The 15,428-nt window shown below is 34.9% G+C and overlaps 1 long non-coding RNA gene across 2 annotated transcripts in view; it reads left to right on the forward strand.

Moving 5' to 3' along the window:
* The first annotated feature begins 4,310 nt into the window (after nt 1–4,310).
* LOC111091046 overlaps nt 4,311–15,428 on the forward strand; it is a 30,882-nt gene continuing 19,764 nt past the window's right edge. The window contains exons 1-3 of one of the 2 annotated variants that reach the window (XR_005373748.1): nt 4,311–4,528; nt 9,257–9,364; nt 11,185–11,237. This is a non-coding gene — a long non-coding RNA (uncharacterized LOC111091046). The other variant, XR_005373747.1, reaches the window with a different exon arrangement.

Here is a 15,428-nt window from a genome sequence, read left to right on the forward strand (position 1 = left end):
CCATAAGTTTCAAGCAACAATAATAACAGCGAAAATTACAACAAATATCACATTACTTTTAGGAAAAAATTCACTTTTCCAAGCAAGATGAAACACCTGAAATGCAACCATTGTGGATGGAGGGAAGCAAGTGCAGGACATAAAGAGAGGGAGAGGTATAGAATAAATGCATAGAAGGGCAGGACCCAGATTATGCTTGATTTTAAGTTGCAATAAGAGATTTAGATTTTAATTTTAAGTGCACTGGGAAGAATTTGGGAGATGCTGTTGCGGTTGTCCAGGGGAGAGATGGAAGCAACGGAGACTGGGGAGACAGCAAGGGTAATGGAGAGAAATGGATGGATGAAATACATATTTTGGAAGTAAAGTCAACAGGAATAAGTGGTATACTGGGCGTAAGCAGCCATAGAGACAGTAGAGTAAGTGAAGAAATGAGGGTGAGCAGGTTTTGGGATTGAGCAACCAGGTAGTGGTGATGCCATTTCATTGTGATGCAGAGACTGGAGGAGGAACAATTTTAAGAGTGAAGAGTTTGGTTTGGGACATGTTAAATTTGTGATGTCAGAAGTGATATTAAAATAGTTAATAAAAAATAAAATAAAATAGATAATAGGTGATGTTTTCATAGGAACTGTTAAGAAGAAGGGCCACTTTCCAATGAGGACCGTATAATTCAGTATACATAACTGATTTGTACAATGGCTGGAGTTTCCTAACGGAAATTACACTGTTATATTGAGTAGACACTATGTGAAGTGAATAGGAAACTCAGGACAGAGATCAGGGCCGAAACGAAACAAATGTAGGGTTTGTTGGAATATAGGTGATGTTTATTGCCTCAAACTGGTTGATATTTCTAGGGGCATAGAAAGGAAATTCAAGTGGTCCTAGGACCAAGGCCTTGGGGTACATTAAGATTTAAAAATCAATAGAGGAATAAAAGTAAACCAAGGGATAAGAAGAAAACTAATTATGAGTAATCATGGAAAATAGGAAGAGACAGTGTTTAGGAAGATCTAAGAGTAGTCAGCTGAGTTGAACTGTGTTAAGAGCAATAGTATAAAGACAGGAGGAAGTCATTCGTTTGTCAACATGGAAGTCCTTGGTGACTTTGATGAGAGTAGTTTCAGCAGTGGAATGTGGCTAGGCTCTCTCTCTCTCTCTCTCTCTCTCTTTTAAAGATTTTATTTATTTATTCATGAGAAACACAGAGGGAGAGAGAGGCAGAGACACAAGCAGAGGGAGAAGCAGGCTCCCTGCAGGGAGCCCGACATGGGACTCGATCCCAGGACTCCAGGATCACACCCTGAGCCAAAGGCAGGTGCTAAACCACTGAGTCACCCAGGGATCCCCCGGGTAGGCTTTCTTGACTGAAGAAGGTAAAGGGGAATACACATGAAGTAAGTTGCAGAGGCAGTCACTAGACAATTTGATCAAGAAGAAGAAATAAGAAATGGGGTGGTATGTGGAGAGAGATTAGCGAGCGAAGGAGATTTATTTTTTTTAATATGGCAGATATTGAGACACATTTGTACACTGGGTGGACAGGTCCAGTATATAGAGAGGAGCTGATGGTGCAGTAGATATAGGAGAGGGTCACCAGAGAAGGACCTGGAATAGGCAGGAGGAGGTGAGATCCAGGACAGAAGTGCAGGATTAGACACTGACAGGGGAAGGGACACATCAAACATTGCACCAAGACAGAAGGCAGAGGGCATGGGTGCAGAGATTGCAGATTTGAAGGTTGAAGATTTGATGGTAAGACAGTGAGGAAGCTATTGTCTATTTGTTTCTGTTTTCCCCATGAAACATGAGGTCAGGCCATGAGCTGAGAATGGAAGGAGGCAAGTGGGAAGCTTGAAAAGAGAAGGCAAAGTGTGAAAGCGTCATTTTTGAGAATAAAAATGAAGTTCACCGGGAAAATATGGTGGTCAAAATTAAGATTTTGAAGACTAGAGCTTCAATTTCTAAGAACATCCCTCTCTCTTTTAAAAAATAATATCCTGTTTCTTTTCTATTGTCTTCAACACATTCTCTTATCTCTGTAAGTATGTTGCTTTTCTTTTCAAATTTTAATCTTTGGGCCTAGTATTTTTCTTCCAAATTTCATATACCCATTTGCTTGTTCTGGGTTCTATCTTTCATGTTCCTGGCAGTCTTTGAATGATTAAACTTACCTAAGAGTGGGAAATTAAAAGACATGCAAAAATCTATAAATGTCTGGATGGGTCTTATCAACTGTAATCTTCACTGTAGGGTGATATTCCCAGACGTTCAGTTGGGATTCATCCAAAGTCAGAACCTTTATATTTCCTCCTGAGCTGTTTAGATTTCCCAGAGGGTGAAATTCCCAGCAGTGTTCTGGGACCCAAGGGAAAGAGCCCTTAGGATGGGCTGAGGTCCCATGCACCAGTGGTGCATATAATCACTGAACATCCCTGCAGTATAGTACTTCTACTCTCAAATAAACGAGGTGTCCACAAGTCCAGAGATCCTTTAACAAATGCTCAGTCTACTTCCAGAGTGCTAGAGGGCAGTTTGGAAGGGAATCTGAGAAAGTAGTTTATTCTCACACAGACTTTCAACTTTGCCTCTTATTATAGCTTTCTTTTTTCTCGATAATCCCTTCCTAAGGTAATGGTGCTACCACTTTGTGAGTCTTTTGGGAATTCTGAATTGCTCATAAGATTATCTCTTGGTCGCTTTTGGCTTAGAATTTAGTTTTCTCGTGTTTTTTAAGCTCCTAGCTATATCTTTTTTTTTTTTTTTTCCAGCTTTAAAAGTCCTATCATTCCTTCCATCCTCTTTCCATCCTGTAGTTTTCACGAGTGAAACAAAACTGGCTTAGTATATTTTGGTAGGGAGCATTTATGTTGTCATTTATACCTGGAAGTCCTATCCACTCTGCTTGATATTTCTGGTCCAATAATAAGAGCTATGTAGTGTCTCTCTTCATGCTTTTATACTAAATACTGTTGGTCGCCAGACTTAGCGCCACAGGGATTTTTATTGCTGTCTCCTTATTCTCTCTCACTCTTGACTACATTGATCTTCAGGGATTATATGTATATAAATAAGGGCTTTGCAATTAAAGTTCTTTTTTAAAAAATATTGAAGTTCAATTTGCCAACATGTAGTATAACATCCAGTGCTCATCACATCACATGCCCTGTTGAATGCCTGTCACCCGTTAACCCTATTCGCCTAACCACCTACCCGCCTACCCACCTCCCTTCAGTATGCTATGAAAGTTCTATTCAGTTTCCCATTGTCCATTCCCCTCCCCAATTTACTTATATAGTGCTTCTTGTCAAATTTTTTGTAACACTAAAACTATCACTGATTTCATGTTTAATGAGATTAAGATTTACTTAATAATGGGATTTGCTTTTGTAAAGCCCTTTATATTGCATAGGATGTGTGTGTATGCGCGTGTGTATATGTGTGGGTGTGAAATCTCATTTAGCACTCAAAATATATCTCTAGGGCTGAGAGGTTATTATTAGAGTTATTATTCCAATATTAAAAATGAGGTAACTGGGTCTTAAAGAGGATGGTAGTTTCGCTCAAAGTTGCAGTGTCCAAAAAAACCTAGGACTTGAACTCAAATCCTTTGATTTAAAATTACATCCTCTTTCTACTTAATTAATTTACTTTTTATTGTTCAACAAATATGTCTTTTTGTTCTTGTTTCTATCTGGCAGACATTAGAGTAGTTTACAAGATTGTTAACTTCTGTGATTTTATAGAGCTTATTCTTGGTGAGAGTCAAAATCAATGATTTTACAAATAATTATTTAAGATATCAACAGGCTTTCAAGTAAAGATAACAATTTGAACACATTCATCTATTTTCCTCCCTCCCCACATTCTACAAATTACTCTGTGTTTTGTTGTTGTTGTTGTTGTTATTGTTTTTTGTTTGTTTGTTTGTTTGTTTGTTTGTTTTGGAAGACTCCATGGATGAAATTTGAATTAAGACCTGAATATGGCCACTGTGACTGGCCTATATAACCAGCACTATAACTCTGAGCTTAAACTTATATGAAAAATCCAGGTATTCTAAAATTCAGGGGAAGAATATTCCAGGGAGAGGAAATAGTATTCTGTACAAAGGAGAAAGTTTCTCCTAAGCTAAGATAGAAGGAATGTCAGTTTGATTGAAGCACAGAGAGAAAAAGGTGCCCACAGAAGTAAAAACACGAAATCAGGATTTTGTAAGCCAGAATCAGAAATTTATTCTAAGTAAATGTAAACATTCTAAGCACAATGTAAAGATTCTATGTGATGATAAGGGGTCGGTCACTGAAGTAAAGTGTTTAAACTATATGTATGGCTATATAATGGGGCTTGGCTTAAGTTTTAAAAGAACGCTCTCCCTGCTAGGTAGAGAGTTGAGTGAAGGGAGACTATATTGTCAGGATACATTTTGGAAGTTACATCACAGGATTTGCTAGTGGATTAGATACTATGATGAGAGAAAAGAGAAGAATCAAGAACAATTCCTAGTGTTGGCTTGGGCAACTGGGTAGGTAATGGTGGCATCAAGTGATACAAAGAAATGAGCAGAAGATGCATGTTTTAGAGTAACAAATATTTTTGTTGGGTCCTATTAAATTTAATATGAATACGTCTCACCCAAGGGAGATAATTGGATGGACTGCTTGGAAATGAGATTACAGACTTTAATTATGGAGAAATAGATTTTAGATCATATTGATATTATTTAAAGCCATTGCTCTTGATGAGATTAGTTATCTAGAGAAAAATTTATTTGAAGCAGAGAAAGGGGCTTAGAACTGAGCTCTAGGTCACTTCAACATTATGTATCCAGTAGAAATACAAGAAAGTAGCAATGAGATTTGAGAAAGAGAAGCCAAAAGAGAAGAAAAAACTCCCAGGAGAATAGTAGAACTGAAGTCAAAAGAAGAAATTAGTTTAAGGCTTATCAAGTGTGTTGACTGCTGTTCAAAGATCAATATAAACTCATACAAATGATAATAAATTTTGCAAAGCTACTGTTATAATAGTAGCTTCCATGAAAAGTAGAATGTGGAGTCATTTGGGGATGATTTTAAGAAAAAAAAATAGAAGAGGAAGTGAAAATGTGATTGAAGACAATTTTTTCAAGTGATTTGTAAAAAAGAATAAAAAATGTGAAGACAATAAAAATATAGCAGTAAATGGGGAAAGAGATGAAAAGAGGATTTTTACTAGTTTGTTTGTTTGTTTTAATCTGAGCTTCTGTACATATTTCCATGTTAAATGAACTGGTAGGGAGGGTAAAGAGAAACCAATCTTGAAAGAAAGAGGGGTAATCAAGAAGCGAAATCCTTGAGAAGGAAAGGGGATGGCATCCAGAGCAAGAGAGGTTAGTATTTGATAAAAGTGGTAACATTTCCTGCAATTTTAACTGGAGAGAGCCAGAAAGTATACAAATGCAAACGAGCTGGGAGATTTAATGGAGATAAGTGAGCAAATTCATGTTTGATTGTTTGTGTAACATTAAAATAGGAACAAGTTTATCTGCTCAGATAGTGAGGTGAGGAGCATATTGGAATTACTGCCTTTAAACTAAAACAGACTATGTTAAAAAAATTACAAAAGCTGAATCAAAATGCATTTCTCAGTATTATTTTAGCATATGCCAGAATTAAAAAATGAAGATTGTGATTCTTGAAATACATATCACTAATCACAACAACTTCTAACTCAGATATAAGTCCTGATATGCTGCTTGTACTCACTGAACTCCAAAGTTTTCATCTTGGGGTCAAAATATAAGGATACTGATATCATAACCACATTGAGTTATGATCACTGGTAGAAATTTTTTAAATAGTCGTACTTTTTGTGCACCATGTAAATCAACATTTTCTCAGATTTCAGGCATATCTATAAGTGTATAAATATTTCCCACAGTGTGTGTAGGCAAGTAATGCAACAATAATAGCTTAAATCCCCACTGTGGCCTATATCAATCATCATCATCCACTTGTATTTAATAAGCACTAAGTGCTATATTAGAAAATACTTCTGTTACTATAGCCCCAAAACAATGAAGTATATAACTATTTAATCCTATTTGAGAAAATGTTTCATTTTCCCAATAGAGCCTCTCAGGCATTGCATTAACAAGAAGAGAATAGATGCCTAAGGATATAGGAAATAACTTCCGTGTATCCTATTTGTAGGTTAGTTGAATAAGATGCCAAAGCTGTACAAAACAGAAGACCATATTGAGCTTCGAGATTTTGCTAAGTAATATTTGTTTCAATAAAAATACATACTCATCCATTTTTACTAATAATGTTTGTTTTAAAATGAAAAAGTAGAAGATAGCAACTCACGTTGTCTAGATCTTCTACTTAGGGAGCCTTTTAGCAGAAAGTAATTTATTATAATAAAACTGTACCATTGTACATAATATCTCACTTAGTGTTTTAAGGAGAAGGATATTGTCTGGGAGAAAATAAAACAAGTGTAATAATTTGTATGAAACTTCATCTATATAATCAATTAGTTAATAATAAATGCGTGAATGACTTTTTTCCCCTTATAGATCAATAGTGAATTGTCCTCAATTCCAACATGGAGATTATCATTTTTTGTTTTGTTTAGTTTTTTTTTTAATAAAATGAGCTTATGGGGTACACAGCATTTCAACTATTCCTAAACATGGAATTTTAAAAAATGTTCAATAAAATTTCTCTACAGAAAAGTTATCACTTTGACATTGAAGACCTTAGGAGTACAATAATTAAGTAGGTAAACTGAGGCCATAAAAAGGTGAGTTATGCAGCATCACTAAAGAAATATTCTCTAAATAATTTTCTTAGACCCGTTAATGTTTTACCTCACTTTCCCTCCAAATAATTCTTCACTACATTTCCCCCAATCATTCTTAAAAAAAAAAACAGGTAAATAAAGTAGAAAAGAACAAATAAAAATAAGTTGAACACATCATCTTTAGAAAGCCATTCCAGAATGTACTTATGTTGCTTTAATGCCCTTTAACCCTCTTTCATGAACACTTATCATGAATAAGTTTACTGATTGAATGTGCACAGGTCATCAAATTCGATCATATTTTCTCCAATTATAAAATGAGATATTTGGAATCTTTTATCTCTAAGAGCCTTTTGAGTTATTAGCTTGTATTTTTTGAATCAGATTACCCAGTGGAATGATAGGATTACAGTAGGGCTAAACTAGAATTGGTTAGGAGGAGGGGGAGGCAGCAGCAATCACACAGTTATAGCACTTACCACGTTTCATGAGGGTCAGTCCATTCACATGTACACAGCATTTTGAGAGCTGTCATTCACTCCCTTACACAGTCTTGCATATGACTACCACAAAATCTAGGGATTTCAAAAAAATGCTCGTTGGATTGGATTGGACTGTATCTGCACAATACAATTTTCCCAAACTGAAGAGGTCAGATTCGAGGTCAGGGAGCTCCAGGGGGAGAAGACAGCATCATAACCAGTGGTATCATTACCCTCTTGAAATGTTACTTTCTCCATCTAGTTATGAAGCCATGTTAATCTAGTTATGGAACCGATAACACCTTTTGAACTTTCCATGTACATAGATTTAGCCTTGCACAGAGAAGTGAAGCTTGAAATGAGTTTAAAACACAGACTCGTAATTCTTAGAAAGGTTATTTAAAATCAAATAAAGGGATGCCTGGGTGGCCCAGTGGTTGAGCACCTGCCCCTGACTCAGGGCGTGATCTGCGGTCTCAAGATCGAGACCCACATCAGGCTCCCTGCATGGAGCCTGCTTCTCCCTCTGCCTATGGCTCTGCCTTTCTCTCTCTGTATCTTTCATGAATAAATAAATAAAATCTTAAAAAAAAATCAAATAAAGAGATTGTTGCTGGGGAATAGAATAGGAGAGGTGGTAAAGTGAGGGGGAGGACTGTCACTTTTACTGTATATACCCCCTGTGTTGTTTGGTTTCTCTTTTTCTTTTTTGCAACAAGTGTGTTTTCATAACTAAATAATTTACCAAGCTCCTAGATGACAGATAGACAGATAAATCATAGATTAGATGATAGATAGATAGATAGATAGATAGATAGATAGATAGATAACAGGTAGGTAGCTAGATAGATAATAGATACATACATACATACATACAAAGATACATGATGGATGGACGGATGGACGGATAGATGATAGGTAGAACCAAAAAACAATCACTGGAACAGCAAGTGAGTAAAGAAATTACAGAGGAGAAATGACTTTAAGAACTTTGACCTAAAATAGTCATCTGTTCCTTATTCATCATCTGTTAACATCTTTAACTTCCCTCTCACACACCTCTCTTTAATTCCTTCATACTCTTAGGTGGTCAGGGATCCTTTTTCTGTAATCCTTCTTAGTTGTATTTAATGGAGGTGAAACCAGCCAACCTTCCTACCCTAGTGAGTATTTGGAAACTTGGTTTATGTGTTGAGAAAGGGCATTTTTCATCACTGACTATGGAACATTGGCTGTTTAATAACAGGAATGTCAAATATCCTGCAATGCATGGGAAAATCCCAGAAAATGAAGAACTTTTGTGGCCTACATGCCTACTGCATACCTTTTAAGAAACAGTGTGTGATTTTTTCTAGTATAGCTGTTGTCCCTCAATGCTGTGTGATTTTCTATAAAGATCCAAGTTTATGATTTAGGTGAATATTCCTTCTTTGAAGTGACCTTAGGAAAATCTATTACATCAAAACTTAAGAGTATTCTTTTCCTGTGTGTAAAACATGCATCTTTATAACAAGAATATTTTGTATAGTTAAAAACAAGTTCTACTGTCAGAGAAAAGAAATTAAAACATTTAGAATAAATTCATAAAACTGACAAGTATTTCTCCATGCTTCCAAGTCCCTGATTTTTGTGCTTCACTTAAGATAACTCACCTGTTCTATCCTACTACCTGTTGGAACCTACCACCTCCACAGATAGTATTTTTCATCTACTGCTCCCAACTCTAGCTTCTGTTATGCCACGGGGCCTCTAGTTTGAGGGCATTTGGGAATATGCAAACTGCTCTGGGACAGTTCACTCATTTTCAGCTATGTATTCACCTTCCTCTATGATTTCAAGTGTAAGAATAGCTTGGAAGGGAGAAAGAAAAGGGCATAGGGAGAGAGAGATGACTAGGTTTTTTTACATTACTATTTATAATTTATTTTTTGAAACAGCAGGACCACTATTCTAACATTAAATATCACTTTTAACTTCTTTTGTAGGTCTTCTCCTTCATCAGGTCAAAGATCTTGTTCTCACTTTTTCCCTCCTGGTCCAATTCCATTGACACTTGTGGTTAGGCCCATCAACATGCTTGATCTTCCCTGTTGGTAAGATGATTACAATTGCAATTTAGCATTTATCAAATCTTCATGACCACAGCCTTTCCATGTGGTAAATATGTAAACTTAATAAAATGACAGCTTCCCATTTACTCTCACTTTATTTCAGGACAAAATGGAGTATCTTCATGCAAAGTCTGGTTTCAACGTTCAGTCAAGATTTTTTTTTCTCTGTCTGAATTTTGTTATGCCAAATAACTGGCTATATGAAAACTTTTATTTTTATTCAGTTTGGCTTTGCAGAAATCCAGTTATAGTGTACATCTGTGGTTGAAAATACATTTACTTTTATATTGCAGTTTTCTCAAATTGTGTTGAAAACCATTCTTTACTCAAAACATCACAATATGTGCTCTTTGGTTCTTCCAGGAAGAAAAATATATCATTGATTTTGGCAGCATATATACGTATATAAATTTATATGCGTATATATTAATTTATATATTTGTATACATTATTTATATTTATATTTATTTATATATATTTATATTTACATATATAAATATATATGTACGCTTAAATTTAGTGAACTTTACTTGAGTATATTTTGTAAGTATTTATAGCTATAAAAAATCAGGAAAAATCTAATTTAGGTTTTATTATAAAAATAAAACAGGTGAAGATGCCATGTTTGTGATCATAGTGAATTGAAATGGTATAATTTCACAAAATAATGGATCTGGAACTTGGCCATTCAGAACTAAAAAATTTAGAATTTATCCCATATAGTTTTATGTTGGTTAAAGATCATGTCTCTTCTATCTTCAGTATCTTGAAAATCCTGAACAACTTACTTTTTTTTTTATGATACCCTATGTTCCAAGGCAAATGTTCAGTGCAAAATTGAGTGATGAGTGAATGAATGAATGAATGAATTATGGACCCAGAAAACAACTAGAGAATACACAGGTCATTGGACAATTCATAAGTATTTAGGCTTGGGGAAAGACACATCAATTCATTATAGAGACTTAAAAGGATGCCTAGAAAAAATGAAAGGGCCTAAACTTTGTAAAAGTAAGGTGCAATGCCTTGAGTCAGGATCTGAATTTGTAACTATGAGAGACCTTTGGATGATGCCAGGCACCTTAGAGTAATGCTGTCCAATGGATCTTTTGATTATATCAAAAATATCCTACAACTATGCTACCCAGTAAGGTAGCCTCTAGCCATATATAGATATTGAGCCCAAAGTAACCAACACTGGAAGTAAACAGGAGTAACCCTCCTCTATTTCTCATCAATGTTGGCTGTTTGCTCTTCAATGAATACACACAAATATCACACATCATGTGCAATGACAACAGAAATCAGTTATTATATACACAAAGACATAGAAATCATGCCACCCATGAATATTTTCTGAAAATTTTGCATGATGAATACTCCAGCTGGGAGATGAGTCAGCCAAACAAGCCAAGATATAAAAAGTTTGCTGCTACTAATGAAGCAAGTAACATAGCTTTGTCCAAACAATAGCTTTCTATTTAGTGATGAAACACTACATATGCCAAATGAGCTTGCTTTATATTTATAACCAGAAAAAAAAACAAGATTGTAAATGCTTAAATAGTAAAAAGTGGTGCTACATTTTAGACATATTATATTGAGTGAAATGAAATTATTGTATTCTCTGAAGTTATTCTAGCATAAAACTCAAATTTTAGGCATATAAAGGGGACTTAATTCCCATTTCTTTTATAATGAAAATATAATATTGTTTGAAGTGTTTTATGATGCATTTTTAAAATTGATTGTTGTAAGACTGTGAGTTTAGTAAGGCAGGCATTATTATCACTATTTTTCAGAAACAAACAATGCAGAGGATTTATGGACCTAACCCAACACCCTGTAGTTATAAGTGAGTAGAACCAGAACTTGAAATGGGTTCTTGGGAAATGAGTGCAGTGTTTTTCCTACTGTATATCCCTGGCACATTTTAATGATGATGATAACTATAGTGAGAAAATCATGGTATTAATGATTAACATAATTTATAAGGTCTACAGATGTCCTTATAAAGATATTTACACACATCATATTATTCTTAAATTGGGGCACTTTCTTGAACTGGTTGTATGATGTATCATTTGTCACATTTGCTATGTTTGAAATTATAGTCTCCTTTAAAAATTTTATGTTGTATTCAGATAAGGTTTTGAAGTACTGTTATATTTTTCTCTACCCTATGCTATTTTTTCATATTCTGATTTGCAATATTTTCTTTCTTTCTACTTTGTTGTACTTTTTTCTAATGATTTTAATAGTCAGAAAGGTGTTTTTTTTTAAAAGCTTAAGTATAACTCAGTTTTACACTATTTGTTACAGGGTTCAAAATATAGAGTTAGTGTCAAATATTGTTGTAATCCACTACAATTGGTGAATTATATTTTTAAATGTATTCTATTTTTTAAACTCAAATATGACTTGAACAAATCAATTGTGAATGAGAATTTTAAAAAATACTCAAGGCACATAATTCTCATGCTATTACACAGATAATTATCTTTGTGATGAAGCTTTTTATCTTTACCATCTATTTCAATAAGATTTAACATTAGTTTTGCTTTACATCTATTCTGACACAGGGTGCTAAAATTAATGTAATTAGCAAGTTGAACTGATACAATTAAGGAACAGAGATTAAGTATTTTATCATTATTTTTAATAATACAATGATTTTCCCCAAAAGAGTTTTCTTGATTTAACATATTTTATATTCTGAGTAGTTTTAAATAATGGCTTATTTCCTAAAATATCTAATAAAATGCAATTGCTAAAAAAGTTCATCTGTTGAAAAGTAAGTATTCTAATTAGGTTTCATGTATGGATTTATTGAATGTTTGTATAATTATCAAATAATGAGACTATTACACTGGCATTTCCCATAGTGGAAATATTTACTGTGTATGAAAATATTATCTTGAAAACATTTGCATGCAGGATCATTCTTCAAGGATGTAGAAATCATTGAAAAACTATTAATAAAATCACATTTTTTCAATAAAAACCCCAAATATCAGAAAAACTATGAAGATCAGATTTTTTTCAATTAAAAATCATCCCAAATCAATAAAAAACTCAAATCAGGTTAAAAAAATCATTAAAAACGAAAGGCAGGCTTATATTAAGTTTAATATATTTAAAGAAATAAATGCTTCCCACACCCCAAAGGAGTAATAAAACAATAACAAAAAGAAGTGGGAGAAAGTCGTTATATGAAGTTGGTGAACCTTAGTCACTTTCTACTTTCTTAGTACAAATATACATGCACCCCCAACTATTACAAAATAATTCAATATATAGCTGTGAATATAATATAAGGGAACTCCTGAATGCCTGAAATAGAGGAGGATAGAGAAGGCAGTCCAGGAACCTACAAGAATGGACCAGATGTTGGCCCTCATAAACATATGCTTCAGTGCCTACACAAGGACTGTAAACTGGCCATGGGCCCAAAAATTAGGAGCAGCTGGAACTGAAATCCTCATCTAGCTCCAGCACACTGGAAGAGATATCAAAGGGTAAGTAGTGAACAATGAACTGGAGAACTCTTATCTGAGTACTAGAGAAATGGCTCAGGGCAGTAGCAGGGATGTCTCCATTCATGGTTGGAGACACAAGTGACTAAAAAGCTCAGGCCCAAACTACATGTGGATTTAGAATGTAGAGTATCTTGAGGGAATCCCTAGCCTAAAATCAACACCATCAATAAAATAGATCAAGCCAAGTTTAGGACAAACCCTCTGAGATACTCTATAGAAATAAATGTAAATTGCTTTTTCAGGGAAAGTTCATCATCCCAGGTTTCATGTGAATCCCACAGAAAACAAAATAACAACTTATCCTTCTCAGGCCTGGTATGCAACTCTACCTCTCAGGCACACATTCACGTAAAAAGTAGCTGCTAATGAGCTAAAAGAGGGGAAGAGAGAGAGAGAGAGAGAGAGAGAGAGAGAGAGAGAGAGAATGTATAAATATTGTTTTAAAATGATTAAAGATATAAAAAAGAAATATAAGCTATGATGAAAATAAAACCTGTTATGAAAAAAATAGCAAAAGGATCTGGAAAAGTACCTACTGGAATGTCTAGAAATAACATATGTAGTCATTGAAATTAAGAACTTAGTGCATACTTTGAATAACTTAATTTAGTTAGGCTGAAATGGATTATGAAATAATAGTGTTATTAATAAGCATAAGTCTAATGATATACATGTATTCTATGTGAATGTACACACTGCCAACAAGACCGTTTCCCCAAGGCCTTCAACCTTATAACCACAGGGATCCAGGGGAGACCCAAGCTAAACAGATTACATTTTCCAGATGTCCTCAACTTCATCAATCATCTTTAAGAGGGAGTCATGTTTTCTCCAAGCAATCCTGCCAGTCAGATCAGCAGTTAGCACCGTGGGATTAAATCAGCATTTAGCACTGGGATTAAAATCAGGTTTCCCCAATATAAACAGCATAAATCAAAGGGGGAAACTTTTAATAAATCTGAGGCATTCCTACCAGAGATAAAGAGTGGACCCCGCATTTGGGACCAAGACCACTCCTCCTAATACTATTTTCTCCCATCACCAGGGACCAAAAGAAGACAATGCATTCAGAATAAATTCTAACTTTCCCACATATTCTTAACATAGGATGAACACAGGTTCTAGCTCACCTGAAATAGTCTCAGTTTGAGCTTCTTATCCCAGGAATTATAATGCCTTCTTCACTCCCCAAACTATCCAAGAACTGTCAATATATTATTTGATTACCCTATATAAACTTCATGAATACATCCTTGTATTTGTAGATTTGTTTCTTCCCCAAAAGCAACAAGAGTGATTCCCAGATCATAGCTTATCTTCTGGATTTCACCCCATGTAGGGATTTTCATATTTCCTATTTTGTCCTCTTCTTTGACTCTTCCTCAAATTGTGAAACTCACCCATAACATCCTCTAGAATTCATGGACTATTATTATCAAAATTCTGTATATCCTCCACTACCTCTCTGAAACTCTGAAAACCTGTATCTCTCCTGACAACACTACTCCCTCAAGTGGTGATTACTCTACATTTCCATTAGGTTACCTAGTACATGCAACTAGCAGATGCATCCAAAGATTAATTTCTGACCTTACTCTCAAATCTCTCCTCCTGCAGCCTTCTTCCAATGCTCAGTCCAAAACTTTGGAGTCATCTTTTCTCCTCAATTTTTCTCTTATACTAATTCTAAACTGTCAACAAATTATGTTGGCACTATCTTCAAAACATACCCAGAATCTGAATATGTCTTGCCATCTTCTCTTATATCACTCTGGTACAAGCTATAATATCTTCCTCAGCTTTCTATAATATCTGTCTGATGTGTTACCCTTATTTCACTCTTTCCCAACTCTGTAGCCAGAGTGGTCCAGTTGTGCATTAAATCACGCCACTTCTCAACACTCAAACCTGAAATAGTTCATTTCATTCAGAATAATTTGTAACTTCCTTAAAAATCCCACATGATATTTCCATTTACTCTCTGACCTACCTTCCCCTTCTGTTTTTTTGATTCAACTATGGACACATGGACACACCTCCTTACACTCTTTAAATGGCTATTACTTCTGCTTCTTGTGCTCTGCTTTGCATATTAACATAACCAACTTCCTACCTACCTTAAGTTTTTGGTCAAGTGTTCCTTACACAATGAAGCTTACCCTGAAGACACTATTTTAAAATAGCACTTCAAGGATACTCTCAGTCTCTTCTATCCTGCATGATATTTTTTTCTTTTACATCACTTGTGGTGACTACTCCCTAAATATACCAATGTCCTATTCCCTAGAACCTGAGAATACCTTATGTAACAGAAGAACTTCACAGATATAATTAAATTGAGGATCTTGGGATGGGGATATTATCCTGGATTATTCATGTGGATCCAGCCCTAAATGCAATTACAAGCATACTTATAAGGAGACAGAGGGATATTTCAATACAGAAGAGAAGATGTGATGACAGCAGAGATTGGAGTGATATGAGAAAGGGGTCATGAATTAAAGAAT

This window comes from Canis lupus, chromosome 19, assembly GCF_011100685.1.
Source record: "Canis lupus familiaris isolate Mischka breed German Shepherd chromosome 19, alternate assembly UU_Cfam_GSD_1.0, whole genome shotgun sequence".
Classification (NCBI taxonomy): Eukaryota; Metazoa; Chordata; class Mammalia; order Carnivora; family Canidae; genus Canis; species Canis lupus.